We start from the raw sequence: 21,527 nt of genomic DNA on the forward strand, positions 1-21,527 counted from the left end.
ATAAAAAAATTGCCGCTAACCCTACTTAGCAATAAATATCGCTATTTGTTGATAATATGCCCCTCTGTCTGAGCGTCTGTTTGAACAGTGCATGGTAATCAATTACTATATCTTCACAGTAGGTTCTGCTATTAATGACATGAGGCTAGAGTTGGAGGAATGGCAGCTAGTTAAAAGCCTGACAGACATGCAGACATGCTTCGTCCTTTTGAGGTCTTCACCCGTGAAGTCAGCAGGGAGGACTGTTCTTTGAGCAAAGCTATCCCATTGTTGTGCATGCTAGAGCACCAACTGAAGGCGGTGTCTTCAACGTTGAGAGATGATGGTGGAAAGCAAGCTGCATATCTGTTGGCGGAGAACTCATTGAGACGCCTAGTTGCCAATGAAAGGCTTCAAAAGATACATACAGAACAACATTATATTTGTGCCACTATTCTGTATTCACGGTACAAAAAGGCAGTGGCCAGAAAAGCATTCATTGCTTTTGATGAGGCAGATGTTTCAAAGTAAAAACATTGGATAGCTGTGTCAGCCAGTCGGTTCGAAAAAGATCAGCAGAAAATTCAAGGAGCCGTCAGAAGTCCAACTGAATCAGCAGACGATCCAGCGTCAAGTTCCACTTCTGAATCTGTGGGCAAAGGGAGTAACTTTCCCTCATAGCCGTTAACGACACCAGCAGCAACCCTATCATCATCCTCACCTGCACCAGGCCCACCCATAATATTGTCGGAAGCGGATTAGCTAACTCATCAAGGGTTTGTTCGTTCCACTGCTGAGAAGGCCACAGATGGTACGCAAAGTGGAGCAACCGTGGAGAACCTTGAGTTGATGGTGCAGGCCTATCTGGATGACCCAACACAGGTCTTTGTTAATACGAACCCATTGCTGTATTGGTACAGGAAAATGGCTCTATGGCCACTGATCACCAACCTGGCTATAAATTATTTGTCTTGCCCACTCGCAAGCGTGTCTTCTGAACGTGTTTTCGGTGCTACTGGTGCCATTGTAACTTCAAAAAGGACCCGCCTCTCTGCCAAAAATGTGGAGAGGTTAACACTGATCAAGATGAATCAGCACTTGATACCACCAGATTACAAAGTACGTGAATGCACGCAGGAAGAAGAGGACACCGACTTAGGTGACAGAAGTTCTTCTCTGTTACCTGACCTACTCCCGTCTCAATTCATGGAGTTGGAGGATGAGCTCTACTTCCCTGACACCGAGCCCTGAAAATGACTTCCTTTTTTTCGTCCTTATTCACTTTTATTCATGTGTGTTTTTCTTTGTTTTGCAACATTTACCACAACAAAACTCTAATCACCTAATCACAACAAGTCCATCAGCAGCACTGTCTTCATCTTATATTCCTTATTGATTTGAAGGTGCCGCAGTCTGCATTCCTGAGGTTCACAAGTTCACAACTCAGTCATGCTCCTTTATACTCCTCCTCCAGACTCCCCCTATCCATTTCACTCAAGGCAGATGGATGGATTACGCCGAGTCCCCTCAAGTGGGACTGAAATTACCTGACTGACTACATGCTTGCTGATTGCTGACAGAGTTACTTTTGATATTGACAGGAGGGCTGCATTGTGGGCCCTCACTTTCGAAAGAAGATGGGGACAAAAAGTAGAACAGGTAATGAATAATTGAGAAGATGGCATGCACTGGACAGCAATGGCTGTCTGGCTCTGATGAAACAAATTGCTGTTTGTTTTTTGTGCATGAAATGATGATTCATATGTCTTGTCTTAGTTATTATTTAATCTTTCTCACAGTAATTGTAACTCATGTCAACTACTCTTTTTTTTTTCCTTGTTTAATTAAAATTGTACTTCAAATTCAGGGGCCACTATATTGCATTTCACAAAATATGCAAAATGTACTTGGAGCGGACTCACTTGCCAATATACCATGATGATTGATTAAATAATATATCTTTTTTCTTTACAGTCACTCACTGGGATGGATGGATCATCAACGTCGATTTACAGAAGAACTATGGCCAATTCTTGAGTGGCAAATAGGTAAACCAGTCTTTAACAACTACTACAGCAGGACTACATGTCTGTCTATTCGTGGTACGTATTGGTCGAGGGCGAGGCAGTGTACTGTTCTTGTTATGCAAGGCAGAGTCCACTCCAGACAGCTGTTCATGTAAAATTGAAATTGAAGAAGGGGACATTATATGCAGTTTTTGTAGATTTAAAAGCCGCGTTTGACCTGGTCCCCAGGGAAAAATTGTGGCAGACCCTAGCGGAGGCAGGCATATCACAGGAATTGCTCACTCTTCTTGTCCGCCTTCACGAAAACAATTTCGCCAAGATACGATGGGGCAAACAGGGTGATGTAACCGATTCTTTCCCGGTTGAACGTGGGGTGAGGCAAGGGTGTGTCCTAGCACCTACTCTCTTCTCTATTTATATAAATGGCATCGTCAAACATCTAGAGAAGATTCCTAGTGACGCCCCTGTAATAGCTGGTTCTCATGCACCAGTTCTCATGTTTGCGGATGATACTCTACTACTTTCCCGCACCCCTAGTGGGCTACAAAAAATAGTGGATGCCTTTGGGGTGTACTGTGATGATAGGGGCCTTGAACTAAACACCACTAAAACTAAATTTATGTGCCTCAACCAACAGTCCTCTTTCAAGGGTGTAATAAAATATAAAGGAACACCTCTAGAAAGAGTAGACTCTTTTTCATACTTAGGTATCACTCTGCAAGAAAATATGAGCTGGAAGCATCACATATCCATAACCCTACTAAAATTTAGGCAGTTAGCGGGTGCCATCTCACTAAAACACCGAACCTCACTAACTAAGCCTGTGAATTGTGTCATGGAAATTTATTCTATGAAAGTCCTGGGGGCTTGCCTATACGGCTCTGAATTATGGGGCTTCTCAAACTTGAGCGAACTTGACTGCGCTGAAAATAGGTTTCTAAGAGGGGTTGTAATGGTCCCCCAAAGTACCCCAAAAACCCCGTTAAAACTGGACCTGGGTAGGAAATCAATTGTGGACATAGCGAGGCTTCGGCCCCTCCTATATTGGAGGCGAATTATGGTGACCCCAGAGCTAGGCCATTATGCAGCAGCTCTGAGGGATGTAATCAAATTCGACCGCTTCCACACCATCCCATGGCTAAGGGAGTTGCGGGGTTTGTTAATGCAATTGAAATTGGACCATCTATGGGACAACAATGACTTATCTTGCTTTCCTTCAAAGGAAAAGCTTAAAGATCTTTATTGGGAAATGATATATGTTGCAATGTTTAGGAACAATGTAAGTGCTAATTTAACATCTCGCTTTCTAAATTTAAAAATGTACCCCTCATACGAATCTTTTTGGGACCTTATTGAAAAACCTCACGACAGAAAACTGTATTTTCAATTCCGCATTGGCACACTACCTTTAAATGCGTTTAAGAAGCGTTGGTCCCAAAATTGGGTTGAACATTGTCACCATTGCAAAGAGGAAATTGAGCACATCTCCCATTTTTTGTTCTGTTGCCCACTGTATTCGTCCCCTAGACGTAAATGGCTAAAGCCAGTTTGCCTAAAGTTGGGAACCCGTAGCCAATCAGAAGCCCTTAGGATACTTGAAACAGACTGTACAACAATATATGTGGTTGGTGTAGCAAAATATTTGTCGTGGTCATGGCTAATCCGTACCCGATCACTAATGGCTACTGTATTATAATTGAAATTATGTATATCCTCAAAATTGTACTTGCGACAGAGATCATGGTTCTCATTTTTAAATCCTTGGAATGTACTTTTTTAAGTGTAATAATGTATTCTAAATGTATGAATTTTTATTATGTATTATCCGACATTTAACTGTTTAATGTATTTTTAGAAAGTCTTTTTTAATAGTAGTATTTATTGTATAGGGCTAGGCGAATGCTTTTATGACAAATGTCGAATAAAGCTTATAAATTGAATTGTAAAATTGGGGCTATGTGGCTTGCTGCATACAATTAGATATGCTTTGTCTGACAAAGAGCCTAGGTATGCTACATCAGGTTGCTTCATTCAGTGGTGCCTGCCTTGACCCTCTGCATGGCACTGCCTCAAGCTTGGGCCAAACATCCGTTATGTTTGCAAAATTTGCTGTTTTTCGGTATTTCGCAAATCTCGCAAAAGTACCGAAAAATAGCAAATTCTTGAGCGGAACTGATTTTTGGCCCATGCTTGCGGCAGGGCCATGCAGACGGTCAAGGCAGGCACCACTGAGTGAACCATCCTCCTGATGTAGCTTACCTAGGCTCTTTGACACAGACAGACAAAGCATATCTACGGTTTAGGGTTCAGTGAGATTTACTAGGGTTTTTGGGTTTAAGTTGGTATGGTTCACGCTGATTCTAGGGCTCGGGCCCGATGCAGGCTCGTTCATAATGATGTTGGTAATGTTTTAGGGGGGTTTGGTGTTCTTTGGTCTAGAATTGGCAGAATTTTGGCCTTTTTGGGTGTTTTGCGGGTGCGTGTGTTTGGGTGAAAACTAAGTGAAAACTAGTCGTAGACCTTCTTCTTCTTCTTCTTCAAAGAGCGCAGTGGTTCGATTTTGTTCTGCCTTGCTGAGATGCTTGTGAATTGCTGGAACAAGTGACTGTCCAGGTGAGTTTCAAGAGGATCAAAGTAGTGGAAGTGCTGAAAACAGCAATGTTTTGTGAACAGCGCAATTTGCCATGTTTTGAATATACCAGTATTGCATGTTTTTTGGGGGCTGTTTGGGGGTGTTCTAGATTTGTGGGGGAGTAGGTCCGTCCGCTATCCTAATGACCCCCTTAGTTTTAAATTCATTTTTGATCAATTTAAGTGTATTAAATTAACCTACAATTATTTTTTATGATTTTTAATAAGTATAATAATGTAATCCTCCAAAAGTAAACTGTTATAGCTATTTATCACATATAAAACTTACTAAAAGTTATGTGTACATTTAATGTAATTAAAATTTACAAAAAAATGTATTTACCTGCCCCTGACGAAATTTACCTTTAAGACCGACTTCAGTGCCTCCAATTTCTCTTGGAGCCCAACGCATATCAAATACCTAGGTCTCCACATTACCCCTTCCATCTCCGATACGGTATCCCTCTGCCTGACTAAATGTATTCAAAAGCTGTCGGATTTAACCACCAGATGGCACCCTCTTTACCTGTCTTGGTGGGGTCGTCTCGACACCATCAAGATGATGCTGTCTCCTATAGTCCTTTATACCATTTCTAATATCCCTGTGCCTATTCCCTCTAAATTCTTTAGGAAAATTAACAAGATCCTGTCTTCCTTTCTGTGGAACGACAAGAAGCCCCGGATGTCCCTCTCTAGATTGATTCATCCTGCATCTGAGGGCGGAGTAAACTTCCCAGATTTCCCAGCATATCAAAAAGCATTCCTGCTGCGCCAAGCTTCTCATTGGTTACAGGACCCTACCTCTCCTTATCCTTTGTGGGCTAAGGAGGAGCGCCTTTTTCTTTCTCCCTTCTCGTTTGCGGAGTACTTGCCCTTTTCCCGCAAGCCTTCTTCGATTCCTACTCCTATCCACAAATTTACCACTAAGCTCCTTCTCTCCTCCAAGCCCTCCCCTCCTAATTCCATTGCTGACCTTCTCTCTTCCACAATATGGCATAACAAACATCTTCTAATTCATGATAAACCCTTTTACTGGAAGTCCTGGAGACAAAAAGGCTTAGTTTGGGTCTCGCAATTATTTTCACAATCAACATTTTTCCCTTTCTCGACTCTGTGCTCTTCCTTTGATCTACCTGCATCATTCGCTCCCAAGTACCTTTTACTCAAAGCAGCGGTGATGACTTCTTATACCCAGCTCCTGCAAGCACAGATACCTCACCCCTCCTCCACATGCGTTACACTACTCCATTCTCTTCTCCGTACTGCCCCCAATGCTTCAGCTCTCTACAAATATCTTCATGCTCATGGCTCCATTAGACCCAAGTCCAGGGTGAAGGAACAGTGGGAACAGGATTTCGACACTACTTGGGCAATCCCCGTGTGTGACAAAATATGGACCAAGATCCGTAAATCGTCCAGAGCAGCAACCTTGACGCAATCTCTATATTTCATTTACAATAGGTTGCTACACACGCCCTTCACCCTCAGTAAGAGGTTTACCGCTATCCCAGATGTGTGTTGGTCCTGTTCTTCCCTGCATACTACCCTATTTCATATGCTGTTCACTTGCAAGTCTGTTCACGAGTTTTGGATACAGGTGTGGGCTCAAATTAATGTCATTTTTTGTACTCACATACCCCTCTCCTATGCTCACATCTTCTTGGGAAGCCTCTTATCTTGTTGGACTGATGTTGACTTTGTTGTTCGTATTGTTGACTTATTGCTAGCTGTAGCGTTTCAGCAGATCACTATTAATTGGAAGGCTTCCTCCGGCATTTCCTTTAAAGCATGGTGGTATAATGTTTGCCATAACCATAGGTTAGACACTACTTTTGTCTTCCCTATTAACATGGCTGCTAAGCGTGCTGAACTATGCCTTCCTATTACGTTGTACCTAGACAATTGTGCTCTACGTTCTTTTCGTCCAAAAACTACCCAGCAAGAAGTCCTCAAACCACCCTGAATACCCTTCGCATTCCTTCTTACCTTCGTTTTCACCTGTTATTTGAATAATTCTACTTGATATATGTATAACCATCATATTATTTATGCTTCATTGTATTGCCCATGCTTTGTTCTTTGCCATTGACTTTATTGTAATATTTTCTCTGAGTGTTTTTGTTTTGTTTTGTTTTTTCCCTCCTCTAATCCCCCTTTACTACTCTTATATTGTTTATGGTACTTTGCATTTTTATCAATAACATTTTTCTTGAACTTAAAAAAAAAATAAGTGTAAATATACCCAGTGTAGACTTACATGTTCCTGCCCGCTGAATTAGGGGATGTATTCAGTACAGACATTAAATATGTAATTATTTATAGGTTGTATATAGTGCTAGCTAGAGCCGAAGGTATCAGAGCACTTTACATATAATGCAAAGATCGTTTGATTGTAGTACATACATATATGCAGAGAAAGAAAATTGTTAGGCAATCAAGATAGTTATAATATGAGGACATTAGAACAGCATAAGTGAATGGAGTGAATGGCATAGTAGACAGCTGAAATGATAAATCGACCACTGCAACTGGTCTAGTCGGATTGGGTGTGTGGTTTGGGAACCTAACTCAGTTTGCGTAGGTATTAAAGTATTTGTTGAGCAGTAGGTATTTAAGGTCCCATTTGAAGCAGGAAAAGAAGGGGCTGCAGCGGAGATCTCTAGGGAGTGAATTCCAGATCCTGGGTGCATTTCCAGAGAATGAGCGTTTCTGGGAGGATTTCTTTTTCAGTTTGGGTGGTATGAGAAGAAGTGAATTGGCGCTTCTCAGTGTCCTGGCTCTTCCTGCTTTCGAAAGCTTAGTATCTAGATAGTTGGGGTTATGAGTGGGAAGGGCTTTGTGGGTGATGCAAGCAGGTGATGCAAGCAGTTTTGTAGATACATCTTTATTTGATGGGAAGCCAATTGAGGTTCTTGAGGGCCAGTGAGATGTGCTCAAACCATTTAAAACATGTGAGGGGCTGGACAACCATGTTAGGAACTGTTTTTAGGGGGGCAATGTGAATTTTTGTAGTTCCTGTGAAGATGGCATTGCCATAATTCAGTTTTCAGAGGACTAGAGATTGCACTACCATATTAAAATTATCAGGGGGAATGAATGGTTTGATTTTCTTGAGGTATTTTAGTGTGCAAAGCGCTCCTTTGGCAGAGTTGTTGATGTGGTCCTTCAATTACATGTTTTTGTCCAGGGTGATTGCAAAGGACTTTATGAAATATGACTGTAAAGTTACCACTAGTAGTGATTTTTCAAATGTATTTAAAATTTGGCACACTTGGTGGACACATTTGCAATTAAGGACAGAGTTCCCCCATTGGTAAAGTATAGGGAAATTAAAACATTGTACTAAAGTTTATAAAAATAAAGAAACATTTTTGTATGTTACATTTTAATGTTAAATTATTTCATCTACGTGTTTTAATTTAGAAAATTGATACTGCACTAATAACTATGGGGCCGATTAGGATTGCAGTGAATCCGCATCCTCCGGGCCGGCGGAAGCCATCGCCGGCCCGGAGGATGTGGATTCACTGCTGCGGTGATTGAAAAGACCCCCCGCCAGATCAGGATGGCAGGGGGGTCGGGAAGACCGTCCGCAGCTTTTCCACCACGGTCCCGCGGTGGGAAAGCTCTAATATCGTGGCGGTGTCTATCAGACACCGCCAGCCATATTAGGATGCCTGCGGAAACATGCTTTTCCACGGCGGGTTTTCCGCCGTGGAAAAGCATGTGGTCTTTGGTGTTTGGGGGCCCGTTGCGGGCCCCCAGGGTGTCAGGGGGTGGGGGATGCACATGGGGGGGGTACCTATGGTACCCCCCAGCATTTACATGCACAAAGCGGCAGGCACCGCACGGTGCCTACCGCTTTGTGCATGTAAATGCAATATATGCATTTTTAACCTTGCGGCGGGTGCTGCTTCAAGCAGCACCCGCCGCAAGGTTAAAGGTACGGGATGTGACCGCCAGGGTGGAGGTCACATCCTAATTTGCATGGAGGGACCGCCGCTGCCCATGCGGACAGTCCATCTACCTCGGGGTGGCGGACGGATGTAGGTCCGTCCGCTATCCTAATGACCCCCTTAGTTTTAAATTCATTTTTGATCAATTTAAGTGTATTAAATTAACCTACAATTATTTTTTATGATTTTTAATAAGTATAATAATGTAATCCTCCAAAAGTAAACTGTTATAGCTATTTATCACATATAAAACTTACTAAAAGTTATGTGTACATTTAATGTAATTAAAATTTACAAAAAAATTTATTTACATTTATTTTTAAATTGACAAAAGGTCATTGAATTGTTTGAAGTAAAATATTTATTTATCATTTATATTATGTAAAGTAAATTAATATTTATTTATAATTTACATTTATTTTCTAACATTAAAATGTGATGTATATACTTTTTTAATATTACAATTTGTTAATTTATTTTAACACTATTTCCTTTGGGGTTGCTTCTACCTTCATTATTTGTTATTTGAGGGTTTTGCAGCACCTGTGGGTGGCCATGATTTATACCCTGGAGCGCAGTCCACCAGTCTGCCCTACTTAGAGACACTTTCCTGCCTGGTCAGTACCCCTGTGCTTTCACTGTACCACAACAGTGGCTCTTTTCACAACACTAAAAATTTGCCGAGCTAACTCCATGTATGTAATGTCCTCCCAGAAAAAAATGTTTGTTACAATTTCTATTAATTTTGCAATTTTCAAGATTAATGCAAGCTATTTCAGTCATCAATGCTGCTGCATTACTAAAGGTGGGGGAGACGCTGACAGCTCAAGTTAGGTTTGAGCCTGAAGCCGGCTCTGGTTCAGCTTGTGGCTCTGTTGGAACCTCAAACATTTCATGAGCTGCTCTTTCACGTGGTTTCTGCCTGCCTTCCTCTATCTGCCCAGGATGTGGCATTCGGCCCAGAGCTGCAGACTGTGTTACTGTAGAACCAGGTTTGAGTCTTGGCATCAGATCAACATCCTGTGATTTTGGACAATTCACTTAATCTCCTCATAAATGATGTGTGTGACCTTGTTTATGTGACTGGTGCTCATTTGAAGTGCTCCAATTCCTTTGGGTGGAGTTTGGCTATGTTTGGAAAACTGCAGAAAAATTAACCAAGAGGTAAAAAGAAAGCCCTAACGTAGGGGAAGACAAATTAAAATCCATTTACTCACTGATTTGTAGAAAATGAAACCAGAAAACAGATAAATCTAAGCTTCCAGCTCAAATTTTGTGAGCTTAGGCAAGTGTTTTATTTCACTAAAACCTTTTTTCTTCATTATCACACATGAAAGCACTTTCAAATGTGTGTGTGTTCAGACAAACAGTAGTAAAAAAAAATCACTCTTAATAAGTACTTTTCACTCCATTGCTATAATGTGCCCTATTAATATCAAAGCTTCCACCTGTTAAAGAAATACCCTTTTTTAATTTTGAAGAGGCTTTATCATCTTTTACGTGATGTTTGTTGTATGATTTACAAACCAAATATTTTCAGGCCTGGGCTTGTGCACAGACTCTAAGAGCAGAGCCAGACCATTCACTTGGCTCTAGCTCGGCTCTAGCTCAGCTCTCCCTGTTAATCTGTTGACTCGCCCACCTCTAGGCATCGCTCTCAGATACATTACCTTAAAGTTCAAATGTAGCTGAAGAGAGGGGGTATGATGAAGTCCTTGTCCAATGATAACCCACGTAGCCCAAAACATACTGATAACAACAGTTATAATTCCATCAACAGTAAATCACTGTCATTGCAACCCTGTGCCAATATTATATTTTGAAAACCAAACCCCTGGCCAAAGGGGACATTGGATCCTTCAGCGTCTACTTATGTGTGGCGCGGTGGGATGGCTCAACAATGTCAAACTACCAGTGGTGGCTTGCCTAGGGCGTGCTGCGGGCGGTGGGCGGGGCAGGGGAGGGGCAGGTTGGGTGTAATAAACTCGGACATACCACGGAACTGAGAAAATAATTACTTTCCTCTGTTTGTCGTATGTCAAAGTTTGCAGCCCCCCTACCCTGCCCCTACCCTGCCTCACCACCCCGCAGGACGCCCTATGCGAGCCGCCACTGCAAACTACAGCTTTTACTTAGGCCTTACTATGTACATCACTATCAAGGGAGGGCCAGTGTTGCCTTAAGATTTTTGGGGGGCCAAGTCCAGAACAGCCTTGTAGGTTTTTACCTCCTCCTTTCTCCACAACCGCACACAAAGAATAAAAATCAATAACTTTGAGTCTGACCCCCTTCCAGTCAACAGAGGAGTTCCATAAGTGTCAGTACTCTCTCCCCAACTTTTCAACATTTACATGGAACCCCTCACTACACTTCTCAGGAACTCCAACATCCCCTTCCACCTCTATGCAGACGACACACAACTTTATCTGGAAACCACCTCGATTAAAGACATACACAGACTAAATGTCATGCTCAAAGAGGTCCAACATTGGCTTTCAGCGAACCACCTTAAACTTAACCAAGAGAAAACAGAAGTTCTCCTAATTTCTAACAGAGATGAAAACCCCCAAATCGAAGAATGACTCAAAGTCATTGACGCCCTCAATGGTGCCCTTGCGCCAACGAACTCGGTGAAATCCCTAGGTATTACTCTTGACCCCAAACTGGACATGAAAAAACACATCTCAAAAGTTGCCAAAAGTGCGTTCCTAAATCTGAAACTGCTATACAAAATAAAACCCTTCCTCCCCCTGAAAGATCTTAAGCAAGCCACCCAGGCACTGGTGCTCTCCAGAATTGATTACGGAATCGCAGCCCTGACCAGGACAGCAAAATCCCACCTAGGTCCCCTGACCACTACCATCAATGCCGCAGCAAGAATGGTCACAGGAACTAAGAAATTCTAACACATTTCTCCAGGCACTCAAGGAACTGAAGTGGCTCCCTATTGATCAACGAGCCAGCTTCCGTACAGCCTGTCTCACCCACAAAGCCCTGCACACAGGTAAACCAGAATACCTGGCCGCCAAACTCAAAGGGGCTGGCCAGTCCAGGAACCTCAGAAGCTCCAACACGCTTCTACTCATCCCGCTGAAATCACGGAAAACACAAAACCGCAAATAAATCCTTCGCGGGAAATGCACCTAAGATCTGGAACTTCATCCTCCCCCACATCAGAACGACCACCTCCTTCCCGAAATTCAAGATCCTTCTCAAAGCCCTCTTCCTAGAGCGCTCTCGAACGTAACGAGAAATCCACAAATTACTTTGGGAAGGGCAACTAACTCCTCTTCCCGATCCCCCTCAGCCTGAAGATCTGTATTGTAACTTTGTTTTTAATGCTCTTAAGTTGGTAAATGGCCGATGTTTGTCTTTGCCAAAAATTGTTCATGTCTGTACCTGTTGTGAAAACAAAACTTCTAAAATAAATTATTACAAGTGAATGTTGATGCAATGTTGTTGTTGCTGGTACGTTCTGACGTCAGAACGCACCGGCAAGAAAATAAATAAAAGGCGTTTATTGGCAGAGTAAACTACCCAGGTACTATTTCAACACATTGGGGGTCATTAGGATCGCGGACGGATTGGAGGACCAATAAGGCGATTACCGCCTGTGGTTAGTAAAGTTTTCTGCATGTGTGTCTTACTCTTTGTGTTAAAAGTGGGGATTTTGCGTCTATTTTACGTTGTTGAAAAGAGAAAACAACGTCAACAAAAACGAGTCAAAAGGAAACTCGCGAGGAATCAGCAAACCTAATATTGTCTGTGGGAACTAACTATCCTCAGAGTAATATTGGCATTCACAAGAAAATATTGTTAGTCTGCGAGGAAAAGGGGGGCTTGGGGGAGGGCAGCCGACCCCCGGGAGGTCTCCTCCCCCGGGCGGTTTGGGAGATCTGGGTGGGGGTTTTTATTCTAGCAGGTTCCATTTGGGCGTTTTTGGGCTGGTTTTAGTTGTATTGTGCGTTCCCCTATAAATGGGCGGGGCTCCTCGCTCCGGGCACCATTTTAGGCTTGGTGACCTGGTGGCCGGTTGAGCTTAGAATTTTTTGTCGGTACTTTGGGAGCTTGTCCTTTTTCCTTGTGCTTTCTGATTCGTTGTCATGTCTGGTGAAGACTACCGAGTGTTGGAGGCTATTCGCCTGCTTAGCGAGGCGGGGCGTTTGGACCTGGTCATTGGCGACCGGGGTCAGACCCAGACCCCGCGCCCCCAGCGGGAGGCCTCTGCGAGGGTGTCGGCTGTGGTGGCAGCATGTTACTCTCCGAAACGTCGGAGGCAGGACGGGGTAAGTGAACGGGGTCGTTCCAGGACTCGGCGGGCGGGTTCTAGGGCCCGGCGGGGGAGTGATGCTAGTTCTTCTGATCCGGCTGTTTCTTTGGATTCCTCGTTGTTGGAAGGGGCTGGGGAAGGTGGTTTTCCTCCTGTGGAGGGGGAGTTTTCTGAGGTGGGTTTGCGGGAAAGAGCAGCCTCTGCTCCCGTTTTGCGGGGCCGTCGTGCTTCCAGGCAACGTGGCTGCACGCGGCGTTCGGCTTCTGCCTCCGCGGGGGTGGGGACTGACGTCACACAGATGGTGGGGGCGGAGGCCATTTTGGATGTGGTTTCTGTGGCGCAGCAGCCGTTACAGGGTGCTTCGGGTCAGGACATTCAGGAGGTGCTCGCTCCTTTGAGCGTTATACGCCGCCATGTGGTTCAGGTCCCATTAACGGTTGACGGTGGTGCGGTAGGTGTGCCCATCGCGCGTCCTTTGTTATCGAATCCTGGAGTTGGCGGGCCTGAGGGCCATGGCGTGCTTGTTCGTTCTGTGGGGAGGGATCTTCAGAGTCCTTTATTGTTCTCTCCCTCGGGATCTGTTGGGGGGGAAGCTGTGTCCGGGGGTTGCAGTTCTTTGGGGGAGGGGGAATGGGCCCAGATGGGTTTGGGGGAGGGTGTTGGGCAGTCGGACATTCTTATACCTGGTAGGGATTTGGGTGACGCGGGCGGGTCGGTGGCGAGTTACCGCCAGTTGGAGGTGGTGGGAGACCTTCCTATCGGGGGGGTAGTGAGTGGAGAGGATGTTGTTCGGCAATGTGAGGATGGTGAAGGGTCTTTTTATAGGCTGGTGGGGGATTTTCAGTGTCCTGGTATGAAGGTGGTTTCGGGGCCTGCATCTCGGGGTTCTTTTGCTGTTAGGGGGGTTCAGGATTTGGCTGCTCAGGGACCTGCTTCGCGGATTATTCAGGCTATGTTGGATGTTAGCTCGGATGAGGAGGTTTGTCCGCCGTCTCCTCGGCTTTGCGATGCTTTAAAACGAAAAAGTGCTGTTAGTTCTGGGAGTTTTATGGTGTCTGGCAGGGGTGGCGGTTTTACTGTTGGCGGTTTGTCTTCTGCACATAGAGTTGGTTTTTGTGAGGGACCCGGGACACCAGTCCGGCCTTTTTCTTTACAGGAGGAAGCTCGACCCACGGCAGCAGACTTGGCAGGGCGGCAGGCAGCCCGGGTACGCCGAGGAGAAGTGCGGGTGGAGCCTAGCGCGCCACGTCCCATACCATCGAGGGATCCCGCCGCGGCCATCACACGCAGGTTTACTACGACCTCGATGGCCCCAACGAGGGATTTCAACATGGGCGGTGCCTCCGGGTCCGGCACGACCTTCCCGTCCTCAGCGGTGGATTCCAGCGTTGTACATGGGAGCGGGTTACGTACGACCTCTCTCGTGCCACGTGATGGTTATACTACTGGTTTATCTTTTTCTGGAAGTCAACAGGTTGTCAGTGGTTCTGGTGGGGGGATGTATAGACGAGTTCAGTCGTCCTCCCCGCCTAGGTCCAGAGTGAGGGCTGGTAAGGCCCATGGTCGTTCGAACACGGTGGAGTCAAGGCAGACTTCAGTGGTTGTCCCTGCCCCCCCTCAGTTGGAGGAATCGCTCATTTTAGATTATGATGAAGATAGCCCTGAAGAGGGCGAAGTTCGTGAGTTGGTGTCTGGGGGGGGGCATGTTAATGTTTCTCGTAATATGTTACAGGACCAAGTGGTTCGGAGTCGTGCGGAATCGTCAAGGCCACGAGTGCTCGGCCCCTCGGTGAGGGCTCCTCGGAGGGCGGACGACGGTGCACAGACGGCGTGGAGGACGGAAGCCAGTCAACCGCCTCTTTTACGTCCAGGTGAGAATGTGGTTCAGGCCGTGCGGCCCAATATGGTGTCTATTGGTGTTGGTGTAGATTTAACGTCTACTGAAAAGGATGGCAAATTACATAAAGGACGTGTTGTAAGAGATCAAGGTGTAGGTACAAACGGGGATGATATCAATGCAAGTGAAAAGGTGGATAGTGGCACGTCCACTGTTGGTTTGGGCACTACAAAAAATGTACTTCACAGTAAAGAACTAAAAATCAAAAAGTTGCCGTACATGGGTGTTACGAAGCCTTTGGGGGCTCATTTGATGCTCAGTACGAAGGAAAGGATATGGAATGGTGAGTATGTGGAACTGTTGAAATTGCTCCACAGGGAGGTCCGTGCTAAAGAAGGTTCCAAGGAGGAGGAGTTTGAATTGGCAAAACGCCCTAAAGTGCCTTTGACTATTGAAAATTGGACGGCGGCCTTTTTAATTTTTGCCAGCGTCTACTGTGAAAAGTTCCCTGAGCGCTGCGTGTCCTTATTCAAGTACATGGATGTTATCCGTAAGGCTCAGCTAACTAGGAATGATTATGCTTGGGCTCAATATGATGAGGAGTTTAGGGCGCGTATGGCTTGGGATCCTGAGGCGAAATGGGGTGAGTTGGACTCTGACCTTTGGCAGCAGACGATGGGGTCGTCTGCCTCTGGTAAAACCATTTTTACAGCCAGCGGTCTTCCTATAGTATATCGTCCCTTTTAGTCCCGTCCCACCCGGGGAGGGGTGGGGGCCAACTCTACTACTCAGTCGCCTATCGGCACGTGTTGGGATTTTAATACCGGGACCTGTACTAGACAGTTCTGTAAATTCCGTCACGAATGTTCACAATGTGGGAGGAAGAGCCATCCGTTATCCCGTTGCTGGGGTCCTAGGACTCCAGGGCCCCAGGGTTCTCAACAGAGTTCAGGAACTTTCGTGCCACCACAGCAACCCTCAGCTCCCAGGGGAGGGAAGTCTTCATCCGGTGCTGGGCCCAAAGGCTCGTACGCCGGTTAATGTTACTCGATTGGCCGCTGCTTTACGGGACTATGAGCCTGCCGAGCTGCGGTCGGTCTTGTTGTTGGGTTTCCAGGTGGGGTTTCGTTTGCGGTATGAAGGACCACGTTTGAGACGTTGGTCCAAGAATTTGAAGTCAGCGAGCGAACACCCTGACATTGTACAGTCAAAATTGGACAAGGAAGTAAGTGAGGGACGAATGGCGGGCCCGTTTGATGATTGGCCTCTGGTGAACCTAATTGTATCACCTATTGGTGTAGTCCGCAAGAAGGAGCCTGTTCAGTTCCGGCTCATTCAACATCTATCGTGGCCTGAAGGTGGGTCGGTGAATGATTTCATTGACACTGAAGCTGCATCGGTATCTTATTCATCGGTGGATGTAGCCATGCAGCTGGTTGTCTCTGCGGGCCCTGATGCTCTGATGGCAAAATGCGACATCAAATCCGCATTTCGGCTCCTTCCAGTCCATCCTGAAGACTGGTGTCTTCTGGGCATCCATTTCCTTGGAAAATGGTACGTGGACAAGGCGTTGCCAATGGGCTGTTCCATGTCTTGTGCGTTGTTCGAAACTTTCAGCACATTTCTTCAATGGTGGTTTACTACACAGAGTGGCCATGACCTTGTCACTCATTATTTGGACGACTTCTTTTTTGTGGGTGCTGCCAATTCGTTGGTTTGCCAAGCGGCTCTTACATCGTTTCAATCATTGATGAGTTACTTGGGTGTGCCATTGGCCCCGGAGAAGACCATGGGTCCTTGCGCGACCATGTCTTTTTTGGGGATCGAGCTTGACTCTCATTTGATGCAGGCTCGTCTTCCATTGGACAAGAAACAGAAAATGCTTGAGCTGGTTGGAACCATGTTGGGGAAAGAGAAAGTGTTTGTGAGAGAGATACAGGTTTTGCTGGGACACCTGAATTTTGCCTGTAGAGTGGTTCGGGCGGGTAGGACTTTCTGTAGGAGGTTGGGCAGAGCTTTGTCTGGTCATTCCCTTCCACATCATAGGGTGAGACTGTCTGCGGGGGTGAAAGAGGACTTACGTATGTGGGTCTTCTTCTTACATTCCTTCAATGGTGTGCCTTTGTGTTGGGAGGTGGATTGGTGTTGGGAGGTACAGATCTTCTCTGATGCCGCTGGTAGTGAGGGTTTTGGTCTCTACTGGCAAGGAAAGTGGTGTGCTCAACAGTGGCCCATGCAATGGAAGAATGGTGGTAGAAGTATTGCCTTTCTGGAACTTTTTCCTGTGGTTGTTGCGGTCACACTGTGGGGGGCGGAGTTGGCCCACAAAAAGGTTCTCTTTCGGATCGATAATATGGCTGTGGTCCAGGTGATTAACAAACAGTCGGCCAGAGATCCCCAGATTTTGAAGCTCCTGAGAGTGTTTGTGTTGGGTTGTCTGAAACATGATATTTGTTTTCGGGCCCTGCACGTTCCGGGCGTGGACAATGACATTGCGGATGCTTTGTCTCGTTCACAGTGGGAGAGATTCCGTGGGCTTGCTTTGGAGGCAGACGAGGAGCCGACTCCCATGCCAGACCACCTGTGGACGGTAGGCAACACCGGGCCCTTCACCTGGTTTTAGGTTCCCTGGCTCCTTCCACGAGGACAGCGTATGAGTTAGCCTGGAAGGAATTTTTGGAGTCGGGTGCGTGTTGGCGGGAACTGGATTGGCAGCGGTCGGAGGATGTGGTACAGTTCATTTTGGGTCTGATGGATAAGAATTTGTCTAGAATTACTATTTCCGGTAAACTGGCTGGTGTTTCTTTCATGGGTAAGCTTTTGTGGGGTTACTCTCCGTCGGCTGGGGAGTTGGGTAGGAGAATGTTAGAGGGGTGGTCTAGAGAGAGTGGTGCTGTTCGCACTTTGCGATCCCCTTTGTCGTGACAAAGGCTGTTTCAAGTTATTTCTGTTCTCCCGGTTGTGTGTACTGACCGAGTGGAAGCGTGTTTGTTTGCCACGTTGATGGTGTGGATGTTTTTTGGAGCCTTTCGTGTGTCTGAATTGCTTGGCAACAGGTTCTCCCCTGGCCTTCTGTGGGGGGATGTTCAAATATCGGAGCGGGGGGTCCACATCTGGCTCTCACACTCCAAAACGGATCAGAGGAATATGGGTAAGGGTGTCTGGTTGGAGTCGGTGTCCCCTCCGGAAACGTGCCCTTTAAAATGGGCTATTTGTTGGAAGAAACTGTCGGGTGGGCCTTTGGATCTTCAAGTTTTTCGCCATGTAAATGGTTCTTGTGTGACAAATTATCAACTGCGCATGGTGCTGCGTAAAGCGCTGCGACATATTGGTTTGGATGGGTCTTTATACGGTACTCACTCCTTTCGGATTGGGGCGGCCACGGAGGCCTTCAACAGGGGCTGGTCGAGGGAGGACATCATGGGTCTGGGGCGCTGGACTTCTAATTGTTTTCGGCGCTATGTTCGTAATGAGGCTGCTGGAGCGCTGGCGTCTTCATCTGTTTTGCCTGTCTGATTCTGTTTTCTTTTACAGGTTCTGTGGCTGGTCCTCGGGCTGCTTACATTACTGTTTGGATCGTGGGCCATTCCTTCGTTAAGAGAGCTCAAGTTCAAGCTCGTCAGAGTTACTTTGGTTCATCGTTGGGTTTCAATGATCGTTTGTTTAATGTGGTTTGGAAGGGTAGGGGGGGTATGTTATGGAGGGAACTTATCCCTGCCTTGAATTCTTGGTTGGTAGGGGGGGTTTGCCCGGATGTTCTGGTGCTTCATTTGGGTGAAAATGACCTGGGTTCTGTTAAAGGGGTTGTCCTGCTCCGGGCAATTAAAAAGGATTTGGCCTTATTGCACAGCCAGTGGTCGGGTTGTCATGTCATTTGGACTGAAATGGTGCTGCGGAGGGTTTGGAGGTATGCGGTGAAACCGAAGGCGGTGGACAAATCCCGGAGGAAAGTGAATCTGGAGGTTTCTCGTTTTTGTAGGGACTTGGGTTTCGGTTGCATCGTTCATAATGACATTAAATATGATGCGGTGGAATTTTTTAGGGGGGACAGTGTCCATTTGTCCCGTATGGGTATGGACCTATATCTTTTGGAGTTGCGGGAGGTTCTATCTCGCTGTTTGACTGTGCATCAGTTTGTTGGTGAATAAGTGGTAGTCGGTGTTGTAGTTTTTGGTTTCCCCCCTTTTTTCTTATATGGTCTCCCTCAACCCCCCCCCCCCCCTGTTTTAGGTCGGTGTGGGGGGCAGAAAGGTGGGGCTCTCTCCGTATCAGTCTTTCACCCCACGGCTTTCTGGATGGCGGTTTTGCTATGTGATGGTCAGTTTTGGGCCAAGTTTGGACCCGTTAGTTGTAATCGGATCTTGTTTGGGGATTTTTCAGACTGATTGAGGTGGGGTTCGGAGAATATGGGTCGGGGGATATGATCAGTTGGTTTATAGTCGGAGATGTGATATTTTATATTTGTTAGGTGATGTTATAATGTTATAATGTTATTGGGGTTTGTATGGTTTTGTGTTGGGTATGTACGGGTGGGGGTGGGTGTGATGGAGGGTGTGGGGTGGGGGCAGGGTTTGGGGTTTGAATAAAAAACGAACAAAAACTTGGGTTGTGGTTTAGATTGTGAGGCGGTTGCCGAGTGTGTGTATTTGTAAATGTGCACCTGTTCCAATAAAGCGGCCTTTTTCACATTTCAATGGTTTTTGGGTCTGCTCACTCTCCCCCCACCCCTCTCTCCCAAGGGGGGCTTGGGGGAGGGCAGCCGACCCCCGGGAGGTCTCCTCCCCCGGGCGGTTTGGGAGATCAGGGTGGGGGTTTTTATTCTAGCAGGTTCCATTTGGGCGTTTTTGGGCTGGTTTTAGTTGTATTGTGCGTTCCCCTATAAATGGGCGGGGCTCCTCGCTCCGGGCACCATTTTAGGCTTGGTGACCTGGTGGCCGGTTGAGCTTAGAATTTTTTGTCCCTCCCTCCCTCCCTCTTTTTAGGGGATTTTTTCTATTATTTATTTAATTGTTTGGCTGCTGTTTGAAACATGTGTTCATGGGGTTTTACGTTGTTCTTTTGTCGCTTGGGACAGGTGCGTGGCGGTTTTGCTATGTGATGGTCAGTTTTGGGCCAAGTTTGGACCCGTTAGTTGTAATCGGATCTTGTTTGGGGATTTTTCAGACTGATTGAGGTGGGGTTCGGAGAATATGGGTCGGGGGATATGATCAGTTGGTTTATAGTCGGAGATGTGATATTTTATATTTGTTAGGTGATGTTATAATGTTATAATGTTATTGGGGTTTGTATGGTTTTGTGTTGGGTATGTACGGGTGGGGGTGGGTGTGATGGAGGGTGTGGGGTGGGGGCGGGGTTTGGGGTTTGAAATAAAAACGAACAAAAACTTGGGTTGTGGTTTAGATTGTGAGGCGGTTGCCGAGTGTGTGTATTTGTAAATGTGCACCTGTTCCAATAAAGCAGCCTTTTTCACACTTCAATGGTTTTTGGGTCTGCTCACTCTCCCCCCACCCCTCTCTCCCAAACTACCCGAGTGTGTAGACAAAGGAAAAGTGCGGAACTCGGCGAACTGAGGGGGGTGAATGTTCGGGAACTAGGCACGAACACGCTTGCATAATAAAAACTTCACAGAGCCCTGTTTGACACTACATTTGAGATCAGGTCCTATTCCTCCCGCCACTTTTCTCTGTACTCACAGTTCCTGCGGGATGGGGGACGTTGCTTCGACTTCTGAATGTTGTCCCTGCCCATCGTCGGCTCCCGGTTGTTCCAGTGGTTCCTCCGCCTAGGGACCCTGTGGGAGCCTGCAGTCCCTGGCGTCGTGTGCCTCATGAGATGCTCAAGGTCGCCGTGCCTCCCGAGCGTAGGGTGCACGCCCCAGAACGTCACGTCCGGGCGGAGAGATGTCAGGAGATCCCAGACCCTGGACCGTTTCCGAGACCTACAAACTTCCCAAGGATCCTTGCTCTGGACAATTGGTCGATAGTTTAAAATCTGTGCTCAGTCAGTCCTTGGCCGCTCTGCTGACAGCGCAGAAAGATGCTAAACAAACTAAAGTGATATCTGAGCTCATGGGCCCCTGCCCGAAATGCTCAGAACCGAAGCCATACTGCCAGTCTCCAGCGACGTCATCACTGCTGTCCTGTGCTTGCGTTAAAAACGTCAACAACAACGGGCTCTTGGTTGGGCAAAAACTCGTCCTGTTGTCATGGCGTTACGTTTTGCCCCAAGTGGCACAGGCGCCTTGTACTCAGGTACAATCCCCACGGCCCTATTCACACCAATAAATATTGTGATAAGATAACTGCAGAAAGGGAAGCTCTCTGCGGAGTGACCGGATACATCCGAGGGCCGGAGCTGCGTCAGGTTCTTTCAGTTCCTTCATCTGGTGAGCAGCGCCTCGTGAATGCGCGGGAGTGTCTCGGCGCTATCGAGGCGCAGCGTCGCATCCACCCACAGTACTGACTCTCCTCTGGTCACTGCAGCCCCTGAAGAGAGCCACTCCCCGCGCACGTTCTTTTAAAAGGAGCAAGGATCCCTCAGGGCATCACGTGGGCATTGCCCAACACTCCCGTCTGTGATGTGTGGAATCCGACATCGAATGCACTAAGGACTGATGAAGTCACAGGGAAACCCCCTTCCGCCAGGGAAGTCTACGGGACCTCTGTTGAGATATCCAAGTTGGCTCCTGTCCTTGCAACTGCTGGAAAACCCTCAGGCTCGGGAGCATTCCTTGGCCGAAGAAAACAGGAGCAGGCGAACTACAGAACTCGAGCGTGCCAGGCACTGACAAAGAGGAGGGACGCCTACGAGGGAGGAAGATGTAAGTG

The 21,527-nt window shown here is 46.6% G+C and overlaps 1 protein-coding gene across 1 annotated transcript in view; it reads right to left on the minus strand.

Annotated features, from left to right (window-relative positions):
• LOC147698899 (uncharacterized) overlaps window positions 1-21,193 on the minus strand; it is a 223,693-nt gene extending 202,500 nt beyond the window's left edge. Inside the window, exon 1 of the mRNA XM_086935517.1 lies at window positions 20,394-21,193. The gene's annotated coding sequence lies outside the window, so the exon portion shown is untranslated. The remainder of the gene's footprint in view (window positions 1-20,393) is intronic.
• Window positions 21,194-21,527: the final 334 nt, after the last annotated feature.

The sequence above is a fragment of the Lissotriton vulgaris genome, chromosome 8, assembly GCF_964263255.1.
Source record: "Lissotriton vulgaris chromosome 8, aLisVul1.2, whole genome shotgun sequence".
NCBI lineage: Eukaryota > Metazoa > Chordata > Amphibia > Caudata > Salamandridae > Lissotriton > Lissotriton vulgaris.